Raw genomic sequence first — 17,243 nt, forward strand, 5'->3', positions numbered from 1 at the left:
CATCTCTAACTTGTCGTGACAGAGCCACTTGCATTCATTCATAAGTAGGGTCTCCTCAGCATCCATCAGGGGGAGTCAGATTTTAGGCACAATCTGGTGGGCCAAGCGTGGTGGGCAGACACATGTCAGGACTGGGATGTCCAGTACAGCATGAGGCACCTGGACAGTGAGGGCTTGGACTAAGATGAGCTTGTCAGGTTTCTTAATCGCAAGGACAGCAGCTATTAGAGCATGAAGATAAAAAAGGAGTAGGCAGCCCTGAGTAAGCATCATTGTTTAAGTGAACTCAAGGGTCCACATTTTATAGGATGCAGAAGCTCTAAGAAATTTGTGGATTTTTTTCTTGTAGTCAGTTTGTGCAAGACATTGTGCAGAGCTTTTCAGTCTTTCCAGCAGGCAGCTTGGAAGTCATCAGTCAGAAGTGCTGCAATACGTTGTGATGGGAAATCAACAAGGTCATCTGTGAGGGCTTCTGAAAAAGAGGACACATAATTTTTGATGCTGGGTGGGTCTTTCCATTTTAAAACAAACATGAACTGGCTGACAGGAGCAAATCAAAGGCAGGAGATATTCTTTAGGTCCTGACAGCTATGCCAGCAGACAGCAGGTGGCAAAAGTCTGAGGCAGTGCATATGGAGGCCAACTGCTGTAGCATTGTTAGCTCAGAGATTCCGACCGGGCCTTACACACAGGAGAGGCCTATTTTAGCAATTTGACAGTCTACAGTGTTTGCCCAGGAGACCATAACAGAGCTGAAGGAAACAGAGAAATAGGCTGTCTCAGAGGAAAGGTGTTGGTGGCTTGCCCAAATCTGTCCTCAGGCTCCCCAGCCCCCCAAGTAATGGGAGAGTCCTTAATTCCATAGGACAATTGAGTCCAAGTGAACTAGGGCAGTGCAAGTAAAGTGTATGGGTTGGGAAACACAGAGTGCAAAGTGATGGCTGTACTATTGTACTATTGTACTATTGCTGTACTATAGTACAGCAGTTATTTTCTCATGCAGGCATTGTGTTCCTCTCAGGGATCAAGTGACAGGGAGGCTGACTGACTAGGTGTAAAAGGGATGGTCCCTTCTAATTTGAAGAGCAAGCCTCTTCTCAGACAGGAACTGATGTTGGTGAGGTGTCCTTCCAAGCTGTAAGTTAGTGCCTCACAGAAAGAGTGAGAGATAAGTGTCCCAGTTGCCCCAAATGGTAACTTTTGACAGAGGGAACTTCGGAGGGTAAGAGGGTTCTGTTCCATTGTCTATCAGGAGGCACAGGTTTGTCCCAACTTCTACAGTGACTGCAGGTTCTCAGGGGCCCAATTTGATAGAGCTCAGTTTGTCCTCTTTATCCAGCCCCAGCATGGAGAGAAGAGGTTCAGGCTGAGGGGGGCTGGAGAGTCAGGTTTCTTTGTCTTGCATATGGAACGAACATTTTTCTGGTGTCAATAGCCTGAAACCAGAGGGTGTGACTGTCTATCAGGCTGAATTTTCTTATGGACATCATATGCTTTAATCAGGTTTCTGGGTGATGGTAGTTGATTAGCTTTTTTGTCCCTTTTTGATGTCTGAGATGTTCTTGATCGGGCTATTTCTAAGGTAAAGTGACCTTTGGGAAATATCATGGTAACTCATTCATCAGGGCTCACAGCCCTATATTTCTAGGTCAAAATGTAGAACTCAGAAGGAATTGCTGCAGCTGTTGTGGGTAAGCATTAAATGATGCTATCTGATCAGTGTAGGAAACAGAAGGCTCTGGAGAGAGGACCTCTGTGGCTGAGTGTGGGCAGCGGCTGACTGGAACTGGTGCAGGGCTGGAAGGAGGTGAGTTGGGAGTGGGGAGTGATGCTGTAGGTGCTGGCAGGGACTCTGGCAGCTGAGGAGGGGTCAAGGTGGACTTCTCAGGGAAACCTGCCTCTGCTTTCTTTTATTTTTTTCTTTGAGACTTAGGGAGCAGTTTGGTTTCATTTTTAAATCCATAAAAATCCTTTTCTGCAGTCAAGGACTGCAGGTTTTGACAAATTAACTCCCATTTCTAGCTTCCTTCATGTGTGCTCTGTATTCTTGAACAATGTGGCAACACAAAAAGGGTGAGTGAGCACCCCCCAGAGGTGCTCTGGGTTTAGGGTTTCTGTAATTGAATTTTAGAGTGCAATATCATATTTAATCAATTACAGCTTTCAGTCCCATTGACTCTAATTTCAGTGTTTCTCAAAGGGAGAAATTTGAATATAAATAGTTTATAAATAATAAAATGGAGTTCTGAGATAGTTTCGGTGACTCAAAAGCAAAGAATCAGATGAGACAGTTTTCCATATAGAATAACTAGGTGATGTTATCAATAAACTGAAATGCATGTTAAGAATAGGCTGAAACACTCCAACAACCAATATTATAGAACTAGTATTATTAATTATACAACTACTATTGTAGTTCTTGCTATTTATTATTATTAAGCGAAATGTTATCTTGATTTTCCTCCTTGAAAACATTTTTGGTGTTTTAGTTTCTTTTCTGTTCACAGGGGTGAAACACCTGACATTTGCAATTTGAAGAGCAGAACACTTACTCTTTTGGTTCATGCTGACTGGCTCTGAGACAAAGGCCTGGTGGTGGAGGACCTGGGAAGAAAAGGCTTCTCATGTCATGGTAACCAAAAGGGAGAAAATGCAAAGAAAAGCCAGAGAATGATGGTACTTTTCAGTTTATGCCCACATAATCCTGCTCCTAGCCAGGTTACACTTCTAACAGCACATGCAGTTGCTAAACTCATTAGAGGATGAATTCAGTGATGAACATAGTGATGCCATGGTCTACTCACCTTCACTATCCCACCTGAGATTTAGGGGAGGTTTTAAGTAAATCTTACAATTCTGTTCTGGTCCTGAAAAGATTTATCATCTCAGTGTAAAATATACTTACCAAATCACCAAAACTCACCAGGGTTTTAAAAGTTCAAGAACTACTTTTAGGAAAAGTCCTAGTCTAAAATTTCCTTTGAGACTGAAGGCATACTCTTAGCCATGAGCCACTGTTAAAAATATTTAAAATACTACCAACATATAATGGCACATCATAAACCTTCTATTCCAAAAGACTGAAATAAGATACAGAGAGTTATGTAGACTGGATCAAAGTGAGAATGGAGCCCAGCATAGTGAGCATTAAATTCTATAGCACTGTGTCCAGCACTCAGGGAAAGTTGTGAAACATATGAGAACCAAAGTTTTTGTGAAACCCGGTCCATGTGAATTTGCCTATTGAAGCCCCCCTGGCCTTTATTGGGGTGGTTCTGCTAACTACCTGCAGCTTTTCTGACTAGGTGTTCCTCAGACTCGGCATCTTCAGCTTCCTCAAGCCTCCATTACACTTTTGGCTTCTTCTTTACAGCTTAAAGCATTACTTTCAGGGCCACCCTGCTTGACCTACCATCTTGTGAAATCTGGGTAGAAGACACACAGCTCTTACCTTCTTCTTTCCCATAAAACCAGCACCATGTGGAAAATGCGGAGGTCTGTGGTCAGATCTACCAGTTTCCAGTTTCTCTTGGATCACGGATACAAAGACATCTGATGCCTAAACTACAGGAAATGCTTTCCTGGATAGCACTGAATGAACTTGGCTCTCCAGGGCTCTAGTTCCAAATCAAACTCTTTCATTTTTGGACTTTTAGTCTTCTGATGGGTAAAGTATGCTTAATTTATGAAATGTTCCTCATATAATTTCCCTATTTTCCTGATGCAAAGAATTTGGCTCTTTTAAACATCTGTGCTCTCCTTTCTGCCAACTTTCCCATGCTATATTTCTGATGAAACTGCAAATTTTAAAAATAATTTAACTGTCATTTTTTTTCTCATTTTCATAATACATCTTGCTAGAAACAGCAAGCATCCCTAACTATAGATGAACTATTGGGCCGCCTTGAAATTTCCTCAGCCTTCTAAATCCATCATACTTAATCTTAACCTTCTGCACAGTCTCATGCTTTAGATAAAGATTTCATTTGATTTTTTGCCAGAGTATGACACCGATGATCAGGAGTCCAACAGCCAATGGAGTTCGTATTCCTAACTGAAACTTCCTGAGACTAGCTTTACTGTATGCATTTCTATCAGTATTCTGTTCTTCAAGCTCTGATCAGAATTTCACACCTACCTTGGCAAACAGTATTCTAGATTTTTCTGCCAGATTTTCAAACTACTCCCAAGAATGTCTTCCAAACAAGTGGAAGCCAGTAAGTCAGATACATTTACAGAAACGATCCCGCTTTGTTTATAAAAATCTATTTTGGTGACTTTCTTTCTTGCAGGGACAAAATATTCAATACCCAGAACCTTAAGGACAAAAGATTTATTGAGGCTAACATTTCACTGTCTGCAAGAGAGAAATGGCATGATGGAAAGGCCTGATGGTGTGAGAGTTGACCCCCCTGCTATAACCCCCTCCCCGAGTTATAAAAAGCAGCAAAGAATGTTTCACTCCCTAACTCCCCAGAGCGGGGGAATAAAAGGGTTAACTCCCTAACTCCCCAGAGCTATCAGAGCAGAGCAGAAAGAAATGCCTAACTCCCCAGAGCTATCAGAGCAGAGAAAAAAAAGAAAGAATGCACCTGCAAGGTTGTTCTGTCTCAATGAGATAAGTAAGACAAGTAACTGTTCTGTTCTGGGCACATAGTGACTGGGCTAGGACCCCCAGTCTCCATGGTTACTCAACCCCAAACCCCTCCAATCAATTTCTGCCAAATCCTATGCTGCTCAAAATTAACCAATACAATCTGCTTCTGTAAATTCGCCTGCCTCCCTGCGCCCTTAAAAACCCTACACAATTCCCCTTCGGGGCCCTCCGCACTTGTTTGCCTGGGGGACCCCATGCGCATGGAAATAAACTTTTTTCCCTCACCAAGAGTTGAGTCCTTGGGGTCTCTTTCCCTGCGGTGTCGGCCCTAACAATGGGAGGAAATCAGCTCATGTTACGGTGGTCAGAATTCACACAGTGAATAGGGACCAGACAGTCCTAGTTGCCTCCAGGTCAAGGCCCAGGTACCTGCCTCTAGCCAGACTCTAAAGAGCACACTCAACTGCTAAATTCACAGTTGGTGAATCCCTTGATGGGTGTAGTGCCCTGATGATCCAGGCACCTTTCAAAACACAAAGTTTGAACACATGAGACTTTCTGGGAAATTTTAGATCTAGCAAAACGGTTGATATTATTTTCAACGTTCAAGTTCCAATATCAATTGGTGGTTCTGTTTTAATTTTATTTTAAAGCTCTGTGCATAAGCTTTCTATGGATTCCAATGCCATGAAATTACTAAGAATTATTCACACTCATAACCCCACTCTCCCAGAATTTAAAGTCTATTTTCTTTACCTTTCAACTATTTGTCATATTGTGTCTCATTTCTTCTAATATATTTGCATAACAAAATAACATTAATTATAGGAGCTAGCTGTGTCTTGTTTCATTCATTCATTAAATCACTTATCCCACCAGTATTTATTGAAATGTATTATTTTGATATAATATGGATTGATTATAAAAACAAACAAAGACTATGGCTACTTTTGAAAAATATATTCTTTCTAAAAGCGAGGGAAAAACAAACCAAAAGTCACAATTACATATTTGCCAATTGAGGTAACTGATGTTCCAAATACAAGTAACGTATTAAGAAAGCAGTAAAAATGTAGTAATTAAGTATTTCTTCTTGACATTATGAATATTACTTTTTTTTTCATCTCAAATAGACTGCTTAGCAATTTGGTATGTTATATATGTGAATACAGAAAAATCAGGCCTCCCAAACCTTGCCAAAGTTAACATTATAATAAAAAGCAAAAACCTTATTTCTAAAATTTAGTAGGATTATTAATGTCCTGATTCTTATACTGAAATATTTTGCAACATATTTTAAATTACTGTTTAGCTGTTTCCTTTCACTTGGAAAGATATAAGAATGAATTTAACTAACTTTCTTTTCTAAGAGTTTCTTAAATTTTAGATATACTTGTATTGAAGGATCTAATTCTTGAAAAGGTGTCTGAACTCCAAAAGAGAAATTGGTATCTCACAAAATTGTAAACCATTTTTAAATCCAGTTATTTGGCAAAATGATTTAGGTAGCTATGGGCTTGTAGCATTCATATTACCTTGAACATTGTGCCACCTTTAATAAGAATGATTCATCATTCTCTCTATACTTAATTCAGCATCTTGAAATGAATAGCTAAGTTTCAGTTAATATATAACCCTTCTGCTAATGAACATTCAGATCTCTCAAGGCCGAGGACCGATTTGACAGTTGTCTGAGTGCTATATACTCCAAGATTCTATTAAGTGATATCATAATTTCCCGAAAAGTAAATGTCATTTTTGGCAAATTTTCTGCCAAAGCACATTCATTGGCAATATGAATTGAGAAGTTAACTTCCCTAGAGAAAATTTTTCATAAACTTTTGGCTGTGTTATATGAAAATAATCAATGAAGGTCATTTTGAAAGTCACAATATAGTATTGTTCATGTCAGCTTATTTGATAACTAGAGAAAAATTTAAGTGACTGCAGGAAATTGTACTTTTGTTACTCAATATACTTTTATTAATATGTAAATTTTGGAATCATTTTATTTAATTGGAAAGTATGAATTATTTAATAGGTGCAAATAAAATTACTAACCATACTGAAATGTATGTACCTACATCTGTGACTAAATTGGCAAAACACTTTGCTATAACTTACATGACTATTTAAAAAGTGTAAATTTGTAAATTAATTTTAACTGATGAACAAAAAATAAAAGTTGTGCATTGTAATGTGGTGCTTTGTGATGTTTCAATACATTTGTGCATTGCAAAATGTTTAAATGAATCTAGAAATATTTAATACTGCCAGAGTATAATCTTTCCACCTGAGACAAAGACATTTCTTAAACTTTGAACTTCTAATTATTTGTTTCATTTTTATAGTTTTACTATATGTATAAATATGAGGGTCTAAACACATGTAAAAATAGTTTATAGAATTTTACAAATACAGTAAGTTAACATGTGTGTCTAAAATAAATGTAGGTGCTACATAACTCTTCCTACTTTATCATTTCATCTTAAAACTCAGCATTAAACTTTTGCAAATTTCTGTTTTATTTGTAACACACATACCAGTGTATCCTCTCACTGGGATATCCTACCAAAAATGCATAAAAGCTACTGCCTTTCTTCCTATACTCTATTTTACATTGTATGATGACTGTTTCTCTTTTATTACCATTTCATTCTGATTGCACATCTGTTTTTTTTCCCAACAATGTGTCTTCTGCTTCATTTGTTAGACTATCTCATCTATTTTTTGCAATTATTCATTTTATTTATAATCAATTTTAATGTATAATATAGTAACTATGTAACTCAACATTGACAACTATGCTGGTTTCTATCCTATTAGACTTAATCCAAGGAGTCCTGGGTCCTGACGTTGCTTCTGTTGCATTATATAAGAAATATTGATGAATAGGGAAATTTTATATTTTTAGCTTTATAATTGCCTGGTTAAAAGCTTTCCTGTTCAACACAATCCATAAATATGAGTTATTCATATTACAATTATACTAAAGAAAGTTTAGAGCAGAAGAGGTGTAAAGATTGTTGTTCATGTCACCTAGGAAAAAATGATAATCTGCCATTATGTGCAGGCATCAAGGACGATTTCAGCAAATAAATTCACTCTCAGGTACCCAACACTCATAAGAATAACAAGGACAGGCACTGAACTGATAATTCTCTTGTATTTCTTTCCTGTGTTTAATAGTTTGGTTTTAAAACTAGTACTAAGGTCTTACTTGGATTACTGTTTTAGGTGAGTAGTTTTATATATCCATGTATATGGGTGTATATACACATATGTGTATATCTTTCTGTATTCATATGTATAAACATAAGCATATGTCTCTATGTTAAAATTTGAACCCTAATTGTATTCTAATATAGCAGGTTTTTTGAAAGCCTTAATAGCGAACAAGAAAATATGTCTGTTTAACTCAGTAGATAATCTTATTAGTGTTTTTACATATGTCCAGAGTTAAGATTTTAGAACTCCAGATTAGCTAAATTTAGATATGATTTTTCAGTGAAAATATCTTACTTGTCCTAGTTACTATGCCTACTTTGCCACTGTAGTCATCTACTCAAAACACATGGATGCTTATACATACTATCCTGAGGAAGATAGGTTTATAGACATACCTTTCGTCCTGGATGTGTGGAGTTCTATAAACTCCATTTTATGTACATGTCAAATTCTTTATCCTGTTTGGGAAGTTTTCTTCCATTAATTCTGTGAAGAAAACTTTTATGGCCTTTGTGTCATCTCCAGCTTTTTCATTGATTCCATTCAAACTTATGATGGTCTTCTTTGCTTCCTCTAGCAAATATTGGATTTTTTATGATCTCTTAAAATATTTAAGGAATCTTTCTTTTCATAGTCACTAGCCCCAATCCTGTACTCTAGATCTGATATTCCATCCTTAGAGATTTTTGATCTGTTGCGTATACTTTCAGCGGTGATTTCAATCTGAATTGCTATTTGATTATGTTTCAAGGATTCCATTTCTTTTCTACATTGGGCATTCACAGTTTCCAAAGTCCTGTCCTTTTAAAAAATCTGTGTCTGCTTTAATGTCTTTCATTTTGATCACCATTTATCTGTGTACTTGAGAGATTTTTTCTATGATCTCTTCCATTTTTTTTTCACTCTTTTGCTATCATTTTGGAAAATTTCAATGCTTCGCTTTTGATTTTCTTTATCTCACTGTGCTCTGGGCTTGTCATGGGTGGGCTGGGGGGTCTGGGGTTGCATTTTGCTTCTGCATATTTTCATCTTCTCCTTTTACTTTATTTTGTTTTCTGTGTTTTGCTTGCTGGTTTCTTATGGTAGGCATCTTTATCAGTAATATTTAGGACTCCCTAGGAAATGTCTTTTGTCTATCCCAAAAACCTATTTTCCCAATTGATTAAGGATGAAAAATTGTTATCTATTTGGCTTGGCACCCAATCCTTTGGTCCTGAACAATGAATGTGACTGTGATCTCATACAATCACCTTAATATCATACAAGGGACAAAAACATAACATATATGAAATCCTGCCTAACGTAGTACAGTTGTCAATAATAGTAGCATCAAGTACAGGCTATCTACTGAAAAACTGTAACTGTCAACCTGATACCTTTAACAAGGAGCAAAGTTTACAGTTATATGACAAAATGCAATATATATCAGGAACTTGTATGCAATGATTTCCCCCTAAATGGAGTGATTTTACCTTGTGTGGGAAGAGAGAAGAATTTACAGAGATAAAGGACAAGACAGAGAGATGAAAACATTCAAATAGAGTAGAAGCAAGGCTGGGGTTTAAGGATAATAATTGAAATTTTGGGAAACTGGAGGACACAGGAGACAAGAAAATGAAACTGCAAGTGAAGGGGTATTGAAGTAAACCAGAAAGACAAGAAACAATATTCATTCGTATGAAGCTACCAAATCAGGAGATAGTTGAGGAAAAGAGAAATAAGATGAATAGAAAAAAAAAAAACATGGTGAAAAAAAAAAAAAAAGGAAAGCTGAAAGAAAAGAAAAAGACAAAATAAAGGCAAAGTAACACAGCCACAAACAAAACAGGCAAAACCAACCAGAGAACAAACAGCCAGACAGAAGAAAATAAAAGTAGGAAAATTGCCCTCGTGTCCATAGTTCTCTGGCAGTTTCCAAGTCAGAATCCAGCAATGCGCACTCCATTCAAGTGGGGCTTGTGCGGCAGCCTATGAGCATGACCTTGGCTTCTGGGTGTAGGAACTGGGGCAGGTCTTTTGTTTCCTGCTTTCTCCTAGAGCTCTTTGATATAAAATGCTCCCACCCACTTCTGTTCTTCCTGTCTGTGGTAGGACGTAATAATGCTCACCTGATGACCAGCGGCTGCTTCATATTCTCCCTCCTGCTTCAGCCTGCTCCCGCCACAGGTCCTGCCTGCAGGAGTGCGCACCCGTTTCCCAGTCTGTTCTTGCTGGTGCCGCCTGCACTGGCATGCACGCCTGCAGCTGGGCCTGTTCTCTCTTGAACAGAGAACAGAGGATTGGGTAAAGAAGAATTAAAATACATCATATATGGGTACAAATTTGAAACATGTATCAGTGAAGTAAAAAGCAAACAAATGTTTTTCTTCACTGACTTTGGGGGTCTTTTAAGGCATAAATTTCTAGCAGGTCTCTGTCCTTGTTATGTTGGGTTGCATTATCTGCCAAAGATTCACTGGTGAGAATTCTTACACTATTACTTTCTGGCATGTAGGTCTGAACTTTCCAGAAGTTTTCCCTTCAACTGGAATGTATTGAATATCATCCTGGAGAAATGCATAGAAGTCCAAACCCTAGTGTTTACCACTGTCCTATCACATGCACTTATTTAGTGGGTGTACAATGCAGCTAAAATAAATGTAGTGTTTTAAAACAAATATTCCAGTTCAATGGAAATAAAAATGAAAGCACCAGAGATAAATATGGGAAACATTGGGCCTATCTTATGATATATATTTGTCGAACACAGAAAAAAGTGAAGTAATATTTCCAAAACACAATTTTAAAGATTCTAAACTTAAAAAATGCTAGAACTATTTTACAAGGTAATTTCCAATACTTTAATTATATGTCTACACCTCTGATAATATGACGTACAGTAATGTTTATTCAATTTCCTTTCACTTTTTTGGTGAAGGTAGGCTAACTTCTGAGGTTGTATAAAGAAGTTGAATGGAGACAGCATAGATCTGAACTTCTTAAAATGATAAGAGATGGGTGACATAGATCTGGAAAATAAATTTATATGATTTTATGTAGCACAAATATACATAAAATATATTCATAAGGGAATGTTGTAATATTACTGACTAAATGACTTTTTATTGCACCATAATAATTATTTTATATGAGTATGGTCAGACAATAATATGATAAAATTAGTGCATCAAAGTTTTCAGTGCAGTTCTATTGCTCATATAAATATATCAAATTTCAAAATAATCCCTTTAAATGAGAGAAATTTCCAGAAATATTTATCTGTAAAGTTCTCAGATTAGCAAAATCAATTTTTCAGTTTATGATTATATATAATAATCTACATTTATATATTATTATGATTGCATAATAATCTATTATATATAATCTATATATTTCTTATATCATGTATAATATTCAGTATAATATCTAAAATTAACATTAATTTGCTAAACATTAGAAATTTAGAAAAAATAATTTCTTGTAAAGAAAACTTAAATCTCTGCCAATATGAATTTGAACATATTTTTACTTTCTTTTTATAAAATGAATACTAACTTAGATTATATAATCTAAGATGATGTTTCAGGAAAATATTTAAAAAACTAATATTAATAATTTGAAAGATATATTTGCAAATTGTTTCTGAGATGAGTTGTGCAACATTAAGCAGAAACACCAAAAGGACACCTAGGATTTGGAGGCAGATTTATTCTACATGGCCGAGCACTGATCAGGATCATTCCGAGAGTATCAGACCCCGAAGGCTCAAGGAGAGAGGATTTTATGGGATTGCAAAGGGAAAGTCCAAACACAGAGTACTTGGCTGTCTTTGGTTCTTACAGTATGCCCCACAGTGGCCAGCTGTGCATTACAGTAGCCAGCTGTTTCTAGTGGATAGAAGCAATCAGAACTGCAACAGGAACTATTACCAGGGTGACTAAGAGACTGAAGTTACTGGCTTGGGGGTGGTGGGGGTCACATTTTCAGCTACACACAGGCATTTATCTTCCCCTCCCCACACTCCCCCAAGTCAAAACAATTTTATAATAGCATTTGCTTTATACGAATCCTGAACAAACTTTTTACAAAATTTAAAAGATCTTCCATGAAACACATGTAAACTAGATAAGCCCTTTTAACATAAAATAATCTCATATCAACTGTAGTTCATTTTTATTTAACAACAAAATTACTTCTCTTTTTATTTTGGATATTCAACTTTCTTTAAATTCACATTATCAAATAACTCACACTTGAATTTTACAATGAACACATGAAATTTTAAGAGTAAGAGAAACATATTTCTTTCATTTACTATGAATCAAGTAATTATTATTATTAAATATTATAATTATAAATTTATATTAATAAAATTTATATGCATTTTTCCTGAGTGGTATTTCCCGACAGGTATATTTCTGTAGTTGCTTTGACAGTTTGATCAGAATGCACTATCTTCTGTAATAACTTCAAAATTCTAGGAGCTTACCACAGGGAAGCTTGTTTTTCTTTGATATCACCATGCACTCATGGTCAGTTCTCTTTTTTTCTAATGAGGGTGCCCTGTTCTCTATCCTAGCCATGTTAATCAGGGATTTCTCTAATAAATTTCTGTATAGTAGATATATATCTGCTTTGTCTCTGTGTGAACAGGTTTCTATGAATGCCTCTGAATGTGTATAAATTACATACATGTATGTGTATATATATTTCCTGTTGGCATATAGGAAGAAACTTATCATTAGACATTGAATCATGTAATTATGGCAACTGACAGTTTCTATCTGCTGTGGAGACTCAGGAGTGCTGTTGGTGTGACTCCCAGGCTTGGAAGCTGGGGAGCCCATGCTTCATAGAAGTAATCTGAGAAATATATAACACAATAAATATGGACCACTTATACATGAAAATCATTTAAAAATCCTTCATATAATAAGCAAAACATAAAACACCCAGGGCTGGGCAAAGGAACACTGAAGTCGGAAGTCACGGTATAGCCTCAGCATTGAGCACCTGTTGTGTTTCTACGTGAAGGCATTTGATTTATGTCAGTCTCCTGGTATCTCTGTTCCTCTAGTTAATTCCCCTCTGAAATATAGTGTATAGCACAGCTCCACTCTGGTATTCAGTTTTCTACTACTGTAACAAATACTTGAAGTAATCAACTTATAAAGACAAAATGTTTATTGTGGTTCAATTCTGGAAGTTCTACTCTGTGACCGGTTGGCCCACTGGCATAGGCTGCTGGCAGCATATCATGGGCCAGGGTGTGGGGTGACACATAGCAGAACAAAGCTGCTCACCTCATGGCTGGGAAGAGAAGAAGAAGGGCGTGAGATCCTGCTGTCCCCTTCAGGGGGTTCTGCCCAGTGACTGGAGACCTTTCACTAGATTCCAACTCCTGAGGGCTCCACCACCTCCTAGTAGCACCAAGCTGGTGGCCTTTGAGGGACAAAAGAATCAAACTCTAGCTCACCAATAGGGTCACCATAGACAGCTGAGTTACTGCACCCAAAGTGCTGCTCCCACAGTGAACACTCAGACATCAGTCATGACTATTGGAAGAGAGAAGGTGGCAGAAAGCAGATGTTAAAGGGCCTGCACGTCTGCCATTTGCTTGACCACTGTAGAGGGTACTCATTCATATGCCCTGCCCAAGCTATCTTGGGTCATCTCATACCATGAAAATATTATTCATTCAGGTGCAGTAACTCAGCTGCCCATGATGACCCTGTTGGGTGAACTAGAGTTCAAAAATATTATTCCCTGAAAATAAGACCAGCTCTTACTTTAAATTTTGCTCCAAAAGATGCACCAGGACTTATTTTTCAGGGTAATCTTATTTTTTTCATATACAAAAATCCGTATTTGTTCAAATACAGTCTTGTCACCTTTTTCTAGAACACTATTATAGTTCTCCAAACCCCACATTATGGACTGAATGTCTTGAAATTCCATTTCTATGGAAATATTGGCCCCAGCCTCTCAGGTCCAGCAGTAGAGCTCTCTTAAAATGTGCACATCTCATCCATGTAGCCTGCTCACAGGGCATAGGAAACACAGCTGTCAGTGACTTTATCCCATGAATTTTTCACCCAAGTTACAATCCCTTGGAGGCTGGGCTTCACAGAGTTTCCATTAAATCAAGTATTAATTGAAGACTTAGGAGACAGTTGTGGCCAAAACATAACGGCAGTTAGGAACCATGATGGTTCACACAGAAGCAACAAAAGATTGCAGGCCCCAAAATTCAGAGAATGTTTACTTCACATGAGTGAATTAAGTATGTCTATTACAACACACGATGTATTGAATTTTTAAGATTCATATTATATACAACCATGTCCAGTTGTTATTGCATCCACACGTTGTTCATTACTTAAAGCAGTCCAATACAGCAGATCTTCAGCGAGTGAGGAGTGAAGCAGAAAGCAATTGAAAGTCACCATGAGTCTTGGTTTGGAGCTGGCAGATTTCACTTTAGGTTTACTCCAGATTGAAACTAGTGAAAATGCAGTATGATCACCATGGCGGTTTTACAATATGGCTGCAAAATCTTTTCATGGCTGTGATTTGAATTACATGTTGTAATTAAAGGTTTTTAACATGAGAAAAAAAGTGGTACACAAATACAGGTTGTATCATGACCACCAAGGCTGCATGCTGCATGACAAAACAAATGTATAAAGTAACTGTAGCATTACTGAAGCAGGTACTTGAAATTGAATTCAGGCTGAATATGAATAAAGAGAACCGATCGCAGGCTTATGCAAAGTAAATTATGACTTAGAATATCAAAAGGTCAACTATTCTGATTGTAAACTGCCTTATTTTCCTGGTAAACATTTTGAGAAGACTTTTTATAATAAGTGCCATTACACTAAAAGATTGCAAAAAAAAAAATAGAATAGTTAAAATTTTTGAAATGAAATTCCCCATAAAATACACAGAGTAAATCTTACTACGTAAAAATTTTAAAAACCACATAACACCCTGAATAAAGTTTGACTTCATTGAAGAAAAATTCTGCTTTTGTGCATAAATCATTGGTGCAAATGATAAGGCTTTACTGGGGCAACAGAGAAGATGATCTATAAGAGTCATGTGTTTAAAATTTGTTCAGAAGCATTCATAAGGTTGGAAATTGCTGCTTATAGCATTAATAACATTTCTATTATTTAAGTGGAGGACCAAAGAATAATGGGAAGAAAATGTTTCTCAAAATAAGGCCAAAGGCCCAAAGCAATTCTAATGTGGGCTCAGTAGGAAACATTTTAAACAAATGCCTTGTGTGAGTATTTTACTTTCTGAATGCCCAGTGGCAAAGAGCAGCTCTTAAAAGCAGGACCAGAAACATATTTCTGACAGGTCAGAGTTCTCTGCAAGTTCATGTTGTGTACACTGATTTTTGTTTTTAAGCAAGATCCGAGTATTACCAGAAACACAGATTCCTTGCAAATGAACATGTCAATCCTTAGAAACACTTTCTTTTGATGTTTTCCTTACTTTTCAAATTTAGCTATTTGATGGAAAGATAAAATATGACTCCAAGCTTGGGAAAAGTTATATTTCTAATGAAACGGGGCATCCAAATGAAGATAGAAAGATATGTTAGTAAATGCCTACACATGTGATCCTAAATTTAGAACTACATAGCTTAGCTAGAATTAAACTTCAGTAAGATTGTGCCATTGTAACTTATTTAGACAATGGTGGTTACTTTTCAAGTCCTTTGCACAGAAATGGCACTGAAACAGATCAGTGCTGTATCTGGCAGCTGTGTAAATAATGAATTGCTAACTACGAATTTTAATAAAAATAGAAGTACAGTTCATTTCTGGGGCAGAGTTCTTCAAATTATTTTACTACAATTTGTAGTTAGCAATTTGTCATTTCAAGAGTTGCCAGATACAGCATTGCTCTGTTTCAGTGCCATCTCTGTGCAAAGGACTTGAAAAGTAACCATCATAGTCTAAATAAGTTACAATGGCACAAGCTTGATAATGTTTAATTCTAGGCAAGCTATCCAGTTTTAAATTTAGGATGACTTAAAATGTGTAGGCATTTACTAAGTTATCTTTCTCTCTTTATTTGGATGCCCCATTTCATTAGAAATGTAACTTTTCCCAAGCTTGGAGTCATATTTTATCATTCCATCAAATAGCTAAATTTGAAAGTAAGGAAAACATCAAAAGAAAATGTTTCTAAGGATTGACATGTTCATTTGCAAGGAATCTGTGTTTCTGGTAGTACTCGGATCTTGCTTAAAAACAAAAATCAGTGTACACAACATGAACTTGCAGAGAACTCTGACATGTCAGACATATGTTTCTGATCCTGCTTTTAAGAGCTGCTCTTTGCCACTGGGCATTCAGAATGTAAAATACTCACACAAGGCATTTGTTTAAAATGTTTCCTACTGAGTCCACATTAGAACTCCTTTGGGATTTTAGCCTTATTTGGAGAAATACTTTCTTTGCATTATTGTTTTGATGTCCACTAAATATTAGAAAGTATATCTATGGTGTAATACTTTAAGATGGTTAAAGTTTGACCTAGGAGACAGAGCTACAATGTATGTGGTTTCTGCAGAGTTGTTCAAAGTTGTTACTATTGTTTTTGGATTTCCCTGAATATTACAAAATCAGGGGCCTAAATATATAGGTCATATAGTTTGGGAGCAAAACAAGCATAATGAGATATTATTTTCCAGTATAGTAAATAAAAAAATCAGGAATATGTCTCCAAGCAACAAATAGAATGTGTTTACAAACTTGGTAAAAAGAAATTGCCTCATCGTTAAGTCTTATCATAAAAAGTAACTTTGTCAACCAAAAACCAAAATCAAGCAGGGCATCTTCATATAGAAAAAGGAAATTAAAATGATCTTCCAGGCAATTATAAAAGTGTCAGTTGAATGCAAGCTGGTAACAAGTTTTGTCATGCATTAGATATACAAACAGATGCTTAACTGGAAGGTGACAATCAGACTCATTCTTCTTATGTGAAAAGGGGATTGATGTACTCAAAGCCCAAATTCATCTATGCTGTTCACAAAGTAACTGTCATCAGGTGTGAGCTGGACAGGTTCGTTGGTAAATTCAGGGTCAAAGTTTTCTATCCCGAATTCTGTACCAACACTTGGCTTAAAGGGAGGAGGCACTTGCTTTTTTCCCATCATGTTCCAGTCCAGATTGTTAAAGAATGGATGCTCTTTAATATCGATGAATCCTCTCTGAGGGTGACAGCCCAATCTTACCTCTGGCTCCTTCTTCAGAAGACCCTTGAGGATGCTTCTGGCTTCGACAGACAGGTGATGTGGAATGTGGACTTCTCTTTCTAACATAGATTGCAATACCTTGTATGTGTTTAGATCAGAGTTCTTGGGACTGTCTGCAAAAGGATACGGAGGCTCTCCCACCATCATTTCGAACATGAC

At 36.8% G+C, this 17,243-nt stretch overlaps 1 long non-coding RNA gene across 1 annotated transcript; it reads right to left on the reverse strand.

The window, feature by feature from the left end:
• Nucleotides 1-305: 305 nt before the first annotated feature.
• LOC134474819 (uncharacterized) lies at nucleotides 306-14,647 on the reverse strand. The gene is made up of 3 exons (XR_010045700.1): nucleotides 13,108-14,647; nucleotides 9,934-10,084; nucleotides 306-472 (listed from the first exon to the last, which is right to left on the reverse strand). It is a non-coding gene; the product is annotated as an uncharacterized LOC134474819 (long non-coding RNA).
• Between the last annotated feature and the right edge of the window lie 2,596 nt (nucleotides 14,648-17,243).

This window comes from Cavia porcellus, unplaced genomic scaffold, assembly GCF_034190915.1.
Source record: "Cavia porcellus strain 051 isolate PalLab524CR breed Dunkin Hartley unplaced genomic scaffold, mCavPor4.1 scaffold_39, whole genome shotgun sequence".
Classification (NCBI taxonomy): Eukaryota; Metazoa; Chordata; class Mammalia; order Rodentia; family Caviidae; genus Cavia; species Cavia porcellus.